This window comes from Nicotiana attenuata, chromosome 5, assembly GCF_001879085.1.
Source record: "Nicotiana attenuata strain UT chromosome 5, NIATTr2, whole genome shotgun sequence".
NCBI classification, from domain to species: Eukaryota; Viridiplantae; Streptophyta; class Magnoliopsida; order Solanales; family Solanaceae; genus Nicotiana; species Nicotiana attenuata.
The window spans coordinates 8,317,950-8,326,997 of record NC_031993.1 but is presented as its reverse complement, the minus strand read 5'-3'; positions in this window follow the sequence as shown (position 1 = coordinate 8,326,997).

Below are 9,048 nucleotides of genomic sequence, written 5' to 3'. Positions count from 1 at the left end.
TTTTTATGGTTGTGAAATAAATTGGGGAGCTAGCAAAGGCCAAGGAATCTTTTGTTAGGTGAGTGGAATAAGCCTAAATGCTAAGTGCGTGCTGAACGTTCAAGAAAAACAAAATATGGTGCAGGTGCTCATTTTGTGTATATTTGGAAAAAGACAAAATTGATTAAAAAGAAACTTTGCAACTTGGTCATTTCTGATTGGCTCTTTTTTTATTTCATTTTCAAATTCTTTTCTTTTTAAGACAAATAAAGAAAAATACAAAGATGAAATATTAGCTAAAGTATCTATTAAAAGAGGACACATTTTTTTGTGAATTTTTCTTTTCTTTTGTAAATTAGAACAAAATCTGATATTCTAAAAAAATGAATCTTTTGTTGGTTTTCAATTTTCTTAAAATAAAACTTATAAAAAGGTAAAACAAAAGCTAAAATATTAAGACTAAACTTAAAACTATTCAAATACTAAGAAGTGGTGAAAATTTCAAATATATTCAAAAATTAGGTGCTCACAATTACCAAAAAAAGAAAAAAAAAGATTGAACACCTAAACTTTAAATCTTGAATCATCTCTATATATTCCACATCACTCAACTCACTTCAATTAATATTTAAATATTATTGTTAATTTTTAGTCCTAAAAGTATCACCATAACATTGTTCCTCATACCTTATTTATTGTCATATTTTACATATTTTTGTACTAATTAACCAAATACAGACAAAATACTTTTCAAATAAATCCTTTCTCGTGAAAAACACTTTCCTCTACCAAATACACCCTAGTGATTTTCTTCAATTTTATAAAATTTACAACCTAATCGGATACATACTGGACTACTAAATAGTTTAATGTATTTTCGAACTTGTAATACTCTTGTGATAAATCAACTCTACAGACTATAGTCAAGCATGTTAGTTTGAAGCACCACTTAGACACCTGTATAAGAACTTGGTTCTTATATATGCTCATTCGTTAAACAACTGAAATAATAAAGTGCAGAGTTAAACACAGAAGAGATTTTTACGTGGAAAATTATCCGGCTCAAAAGGTGCAAAAACCACGACCTACCACTTAGGATTTTAGGTTCAACTTCACTAGAATAATGAGCCGAATATATCGATTACAAATTTGTAACTCAATACTCTCCAGTTCTCCTACTTCAACTATTTGATTTACAAGTTACTCTAACTTGCAACATCAAACACTCACTCCAACTCCCTGATTGTATATGACACTTTAATTACAACTCGATTTTCTAAAACACATTTACTAGACTGACTCAAGAAGAGCGTAATACTGGTACTCGACTTGAATATGGGAAATGTAGTTCTTCAGTTGATGTGTAAAAGGATGATCACAACAGTCCAAAAGATAATATTTAAAATCCCTTGACTCCAAGTTCTTTTAGGAGTCCTATACGTAGTCAACTTCTCATTTGATAGGACTCCTACAGCTCCAAGGACTCCACAAATTTTGGGACTCTTGCCTCTCGCTTATGCAAGTGTATCTTCTTGGCAACAACCCTTATCATGTTTAGTAATCCTCTTCAAATAAACTCGGACTTGGTAACTTGAGATAAAGCTATTGTCTTGCAAGAACATGCAATCATTAACCTTGAAGAGCTGGTTCTTAGAGCAGTTAAGCAGCTACATTGAGGACCTGGTTCTTAGTGTATTTCTTCTAAACAAACTTTGTTAATCATCAAAACCTCAATACTCACAGATTTTCCTTTTTGATGATGACAAATTTTGTGCATATTACATCCAGGTAATCGCCTTATACCACCATACTATGACTAGAGTAAGTACAATATATGTACAACAAGCACACAAACAAACACATCAACACCAAACCCCAATTCTATCTTCCCCCTTTTGGCATCATCAAAAATAAAATAAAAAGATGTTAGACAGACTAAGCACAGTTAATAAAAGTTTCATGGTAATTTAGGCTACATCACAAGTTCAATAATTATCAAAACAAATAAACTAAGCTGATGATATAACCATGTGCGAAGCATTAAAACTTTATAAGAGAATTCAATTAGCAGTGCCAAATTAAGACCAGGGCCTTGACTCAAAACATTAAAGCAAATTATACTAAACATCCTGCAAACTGCTCAGAAATAGAACAAAAGAAATAAGAACTAAAGCACCACTGGGATAACAAAACAAGCTGAAGTCATGGGGTGAAAGACCAGGGTCAAGGGTGGAAATCTATTGGGCATGAGCCTCTCTGTCCCTTCTGGGCTCCTCCCTAAGGTGCCTGGTTTCTTGTCTCAACTCATAATTGTCTTCTCGAAGCTAACTCTAACCTTTTAGTGAGCTCTACTGCCCTGCTACTACCAGGTAGAATAGCAGAACTTGTTGGTCCCCTAGCCTTGATCTCCTCATAGCCACACTACTTGAGGGTAACAACATCCAAAACATCATTGTGGTTTCCAAACTTAAGATCGGGCAAAGCAATATTGAGCTCGTCAAACAGCTCTGTCAACATGAAGCCATAAGGCATCGCATGCTTAGGCTTGAAAGTGTCTGCAACCCTTTCCATGTGCTGAATCATCAAGCTAGGGAGATTTATAGCTCTACCAGTATCAAGTAGTTCCATCACGACCATGTCCAACAGGGTAGCCTTATGCTTCCTCTCAGATATCTGCAATATACAGGAGTTCACAAAGTGAACAACAGCTTGTGAAAAAGAGTTATATCAGCAATGTACACCTTCTGGGGAGCATCTAACTCAAACTTCTGAGAGAACTTCCTTGTGACCATAATTCATGTGTCCACATCATTGTCTATGGCTGGCCATTTTTTCTTCAAATAGTTGTCAAAACCTAAAGAGTGAATATTCAGTAGCATCCCAAGCTCTTAAACAACAAACTCCATCTCAAACCCTCTTACAGATGAACTCAGTGAGCTTATCAACCACAATATGCATACCCTTCTATTTCTTTCCTTTATTGGCCTTCTTAGATGTGGTAGATTCCCTGGTTGGTTTAACAACCTTCCTCTTTTGTGCCAATGTCTTTTCTTGCAAAGTAGAATCAGACTCGTCTTCTTCATCCAACTCAACTACAGGTTCAACAACTGGAACTTGCTTCCTTGGTTTCTTGGCACCTTTGGACTCCTTAATGATTTGCTCATCAACGGCGTTTCTTTTACTCCTTACGAGAGGAGTCCTAGCAGGATCATCCACTTCTTTTCTTGCAGGGATAACTAACTTTGTTGCTTTCCTAGGGGCTTTCTCTCTCTTCTTCCCTACTACACACAGTCTCATCATTGCTGACCTCCTCATCTCCAGTGAAAAGAGTTTACAAAGACCTAGTTTCTTCAGCCCTTTTTCTCTCCACTTGCTTTTTCTGAAGGAGTTATGACAGTGTTCCCAATAGCTATAGAGCCTTCAGATTCCCCACTTGCATTCTCTTCCTCATTCTCATGTACAGTACTCTCACTTTCACTTCCCTTTTTTTCCTCACCTTTACTCTCAAAATAACCTTCTTCCCACTATGTTTTCTTCCTCTTCAGAATCCCCTACTTGTTCATCTAACTTATCTTCTGTCTCACTCTCCTTTTCCTCACCAGATTCCCCCTCATTCTCACTCTTTTTCTCATCAGTATCATGAACCATGTTCTGAGCCTGATGCTCCTCATGACTAGTCACCACCCATCCTTCTTCCTCACCTCCATCATTATCCTCATCCTCACTCTAGCTAAAAGAGAGACCATCAGAAGCCTCCTTATTCATTGGTTCTTTCTCACCTTCCCCCTCAACCATATGCCTAACATTAGTGGTATCTACCATTTTCTCCTGAGTTGCAACATCTGTTTCTATAGTAAGTTCCTCCACTCGTGGTTTATCACTTGTTGGTGGAACAATATCTAAGGGTGCAACATCAATAGCAGAAACCAGAATATCTAACTTTGATGGAGGTAATTTTACCGGATCTGTAGTAATTGACATTGATTCCCCCTAAGCCACAACTTCCTTAACGAATGTGTCCACCTTAGCAGAAGCATCAATCACCACCTTGTCACTCTTAATAGATTTCCTTAACGTAGACTTGAACTTAGTAGACTTAGAGGTATTTTTCGAAGTAGATACAAATAAATGCGAAGGTGGTTTTTGAAGTCAAGGTCAAGTAGAGAAGGGAATAATGGATGCAACAGTAACAACAGACGATGGTGCAGGTACAGTAGATGCTATAGGTGGAGAAGGAACAGGTGTGGGTGCAGGTTCACTTGATGATTTTGCACTTCTTTGATTTCGGCTTCATTTTCTTGGGTTTGGCTTCAGTCTTGGATGATGATTTTTCTTTAGAGGGAGTTTGGCTGGATTTAGACATGGTGATGAGAGAATGAAATTGATGAAGGAACGAGAGAAATATTTCTTGATTCTTGCTTAGGATTTGAGAGGAACAATAAGGTCTGAGAAATGGATCACAAGGGGGGGCTTTTAAAGAGGTAACTCCTGATTTGGCTGGAAGAAAGAGAGTAATCAAATTTGAGTTCTTACGTGTTTCTAATAACGGTTACTTTGTACTTGTTATAATTGTAGAAGTAATTAGACTCTAATTGCTCTAGAATTCCCCCTTAATCTATGAAAACTAGGAGTGATGCTAACAACATTAGATATTCTGAGTATAGTAGTAATTTCAGATATTAAGCCCCAATGAATTAGGACAAGGTTGCACGTACTTGAGTCAAAGAACTACCTCCTTAGTAACTCTTTACTCATTTCTGCAATAAAGTTTCAGCACTATAGGTTAGTATTATAAGACATAGTTATCAGCTAAACTTTTCTTGGTGAGTGTGTGTGCTCAAAAATGGCACGAGACTGAATCAAACACATTTTACTCGACCATATACATCTAATTATAAATTTTCTAGCCAATCATTAGGGCTCAACCTAGTTGGAAGTATTAATTAGACCTAGTTCCAATCTATTCCTTTCAAAGTGATCCCTACTCAGAGATTTAGTAAAAGTATCAGTTGGTTTTCAATTTTACAGAAGTTAATTAAGATATTTCCCTTTTCAACATTGTCTCTGAGAAAGTGATGTATAATGCCAATGTGTTTGGTTCTCTTGTGTTTATAGGGACTTTTAGCAATGTTTATGGCACTAGTGTAATCACAGAATATAGGAACACAATCAACAAAAATACCATAGTGCCTTAGCTGTTGTCTTATCCACAACAACTGAGCACAGCAAGATGTTATTGCCACATATTCTGCTTCAGTTGTAGATAAAGCCACCGAGTTATGCTCCTTAGTTACCCAAGACCCCAGGCAAGAACCAAAAAGGTGTTCTGTTCCTGAAGTGCTTGTCCTGTCAACATAAAAACCTACATAGTTAGCATCGGCATAACCAATTAGGTCAAAACTATACCCTTTAGGATATCACAGACACAGATCATGAGTCTTTTTAAGATATCTAAGTATCATCTTGACAGCCTTCAGATGAGACTCTTTGGGATTTTCCTGAAATCTTACACACAATCCCACACTGAATACAATATCAGACATGCTTGTTGTGAGATACAACAATGACCAATCATTCCTCTATATAGTTTTTGTTCAACATTTTTCCCTTTTTCATCAAGGTCCAACTTTGTTGCAACGGCAATTGTAGTGTCTATGGAGTCAGAAGAGTCCATGTTAAATTTCTTCAGCAGTTCCTTGATGTATTTTGCTGATGTATCATGGTTCCAGTAGGTGTTTGCTTGATTTGCAACCCCAAGAAGAAGTTCAATTCACCAATCATGCTCATTTCAAACTCATTCCCCATCATCTCAGAAAATTTCTTGAACATTGCTTCATTAGTAGCCCTAAAGATGATATCATCCACATATACTTGTACAATTAGCACATTTTTGCCTTTACTCCTCAGAAACAATGTGTTGTCCGCCTTTCCTCTTATAAAATTATTGGTTAAGAGTAATTTTGAGAGTCTTTCATACCAAGCTCTTGGAGACTATTTCAGTCCATACGGAGCTTTGTCTAACTTGAACACATAATCAGGAAATTCCTCAATCTCAAACCTAGGAGGTTGTTTAACAAACACTTCCTCCTTCAGGTAACCGTTGAAAAACGCACTCTTTCCATCCATCTGATATAGAGTGAACTCCATGTGTGCAGCAAAAGCTATTAATGTCCTTATAGCTTCCGTTTTAGCTAAGGGTGAAAATATCACATCATAGTCAATGCCTTCTTCTTGATTGTACCCCTTAACCACAAGTCTGGCCTTATTCCTTCTAATATTTCCTTGCTCATCTAGCTTATTTCTGAACACCCATCTAGTACCTATGACAGTTCTGTTCTAGGGTATTTATACCAAGTGTCAGACTTTGCTTCTTTCAAACTGATTTAGCTCCTATTGCATGGCTATAATCCAATCTTGATCCTTTAGAGCTTCCTTTATATTCTTAGCTTCAACTTGTGAGCGGAATAATGTAAGGGCACATAGATTTCTCATAGATGACCTTGTCTGTACTCCAGCATCAGGATCAGGGATGATGTTCTCAACGGGGTGTGAACTTTGATGTTTCCAAGGTCTAATCTGCATCCCTAGAGATGGTTCACCCAAGGAGTGACCCAAAGGAACAATGTCACTAGGTACAACTTCATCAGTCTAGTTAGCAGTCAGAGTAGTTCTCTCTTCTCCTTATGTCATTGTATTCATCCTTCCGACCTTTCTCAGCCATGATGTTAGATTTATTAAAAATAACATGAACATTTTCTTCTACGCACATAGTTCTTTTATTATAAACTTAGTAAGCTTTACTATGTGATGAATATCCCAAGAAAATTCCCTCTTCACTTCTGCCATCAAACTTACCTAGAGCTTATTTGCCATTATTGTGCACAAAATATTTGCACCCAAAAGCTCTTATGTGAGTGAGGTTGGGCTTTCTTCCTCGAAATAACTCATAGGGAGCTTTCTCAATGTGATGACCCAAAAGGTCATCACTTATTTTAGAAACAAATTCAGTATTTCGAGGCCTAAAAACCTCCTTTTTACCTCACCTCGAATTGCGTGCGTGGTCCGGACCTATATCCGGAAAGCCTTCTATGTGAAAATATGAGGAATATAAATTTCTAGAGTTAAAATTTGATTATGGTTGACTTTGGTCAACATTTTTAGCAAACAGATCCGGATCCATGTTCCGACGATCCCGAGAGGTCCGCAGTAAAATATGGGACTTGGACGTATGCCCGGAAATGAATTCCGAGGTCCCAAGCCTTAGAAATCAATTTTTGAAAGAAATTGTTTTGCTAAATTATCTAAGAAATGAAGAAAAAAACTAATGTTCGAAACCTTGGGTATCAGGCCCGTATTTTGGTTCCGACGCCCGGTATAAACATGTTATAGTATTTAAATGATAACTGTGAAATTTGGTGAAAAACGGAGTTTATTTGACGAGAGTTGGACTTCCGGTTGAAGAGTTATGAACTTTAAGTGTTCTTGATGAAAATGATGAATTTTGAGGTTTAATTCATGGTTTTACATGTTATTTTGATGATGTGCCCGCACGAGTAGGTCCATATGATATTTTTGAGTTAGTATGCACATTTGGTTTGAAGTCCCGAGGGCTTGGGTGAGTTTCGGGTAGGTTCCGGGATGTTTTAGGCTTAAAACATAGCTGTTGCAGGTTCAGAGAAGTTGCAGATCTCTGAACCCGCCAGTGCGGTCCGCAATGATTTTGTGCTGCCGTGGAGGGGCCTTTGCAGCCGCAAAGGATTTTGTGCGGTCCGCGGTGGGGGCTTTGCTGCCGCACTCGATTTTGTGCAGTCCGCGGTGAGGAAGAATCTGCAGGTTCACTGGTCTGACTTCGGAAGCCTATATTATTTGATCTACAAGGAATTTTGAGATGATTCAAAAACGTAAGTTGTAGCCCTTCGTATCTTGTTTCCATAAAGGTAAAGAAATCACAATTTGGACATCTGTAGAGAAAGCTATGGCCAAAATACTAAAGCATGTCACTGCAGTCTCCGCGGTGAGCTCCGCGGCCGCAATCCTTTTTGTGCGGTCCGCGGAGAGGGTCTGAGAGGGGTATATTTAAACGGGACTTTCAGTTATTTTTCACTTCTCAAAACCCCACAAACATAAGAGGCGATTTTCCAAACACTCTTTCTTCTCCAAAATAATTGTAAGTGATTTCTAACTCATTTTCTTTACTCCTTAACTTCTTTTTAAAAGATTTCATCCTAGAATCTAGGGTTTTCATGGTGGAATTGGGTATTTTGGATAAAACTTAAGAATATTGAAATTTGGGGATGTAGACGTCAAATCGAGATCGGATTCCAAAACCAATTATTTATCCGGGCTCGGGGGTGAATGGGTAATCGGGTTTTGGTCCGAATTTCGGGTTTGGACCAAGCGGGCCCGGGGTCGATTTTTGACTTTTTGGGAAATAATTTAGAAAACTTATTTCCATGCATTAGAATTGTTTCATTTAATATTTATTGATATAACTAAGTAACTTATGGCTAGATACGAGCGAGTTGGTGGTGGAATCAAGAGGTAAAGCGATAGTTGAGGCTTGAATTGTGTTCGTGGCATCGGGGTAAGTGTTTGGTCTAATCTTAGCTTGAGGGATTAGGAGTCGAGTCCTATTTGTTATGTGTTATTTGATGAGTACGACGTATAGGCATGGTGACGAGTGTCTATACGTTGGTGTCAAGCATGCCCGTGAGTCTTAAATTGAAATCATTGTGTTCTTAATAAGTACTACGAATGCCTAAGTTGTTGATTCTTTGTGTTGGGCAAGAATTATGATTATTCTCGTGGAAATTGCTTATGGTTGAGTATTGGTTCTAGTTGAGGTCTCTTTTGTGAAGTTAAATGTTGAGACAAGTTTGGCTATAGCTGATTCCCTTGTCGGGACGTATTTACTTCTTACTGTCGATTCCCTTGCCGGGATATTATTGTTATCTTATTGCTCCCTTGTCGGGATTCTTTGTGATTGGTGTTGAATTGTGTATTGGGATCGGGTTGCACGTCGCAACAATATTATATGCATCGGGTTGCACGCCGCAACAATATTATATG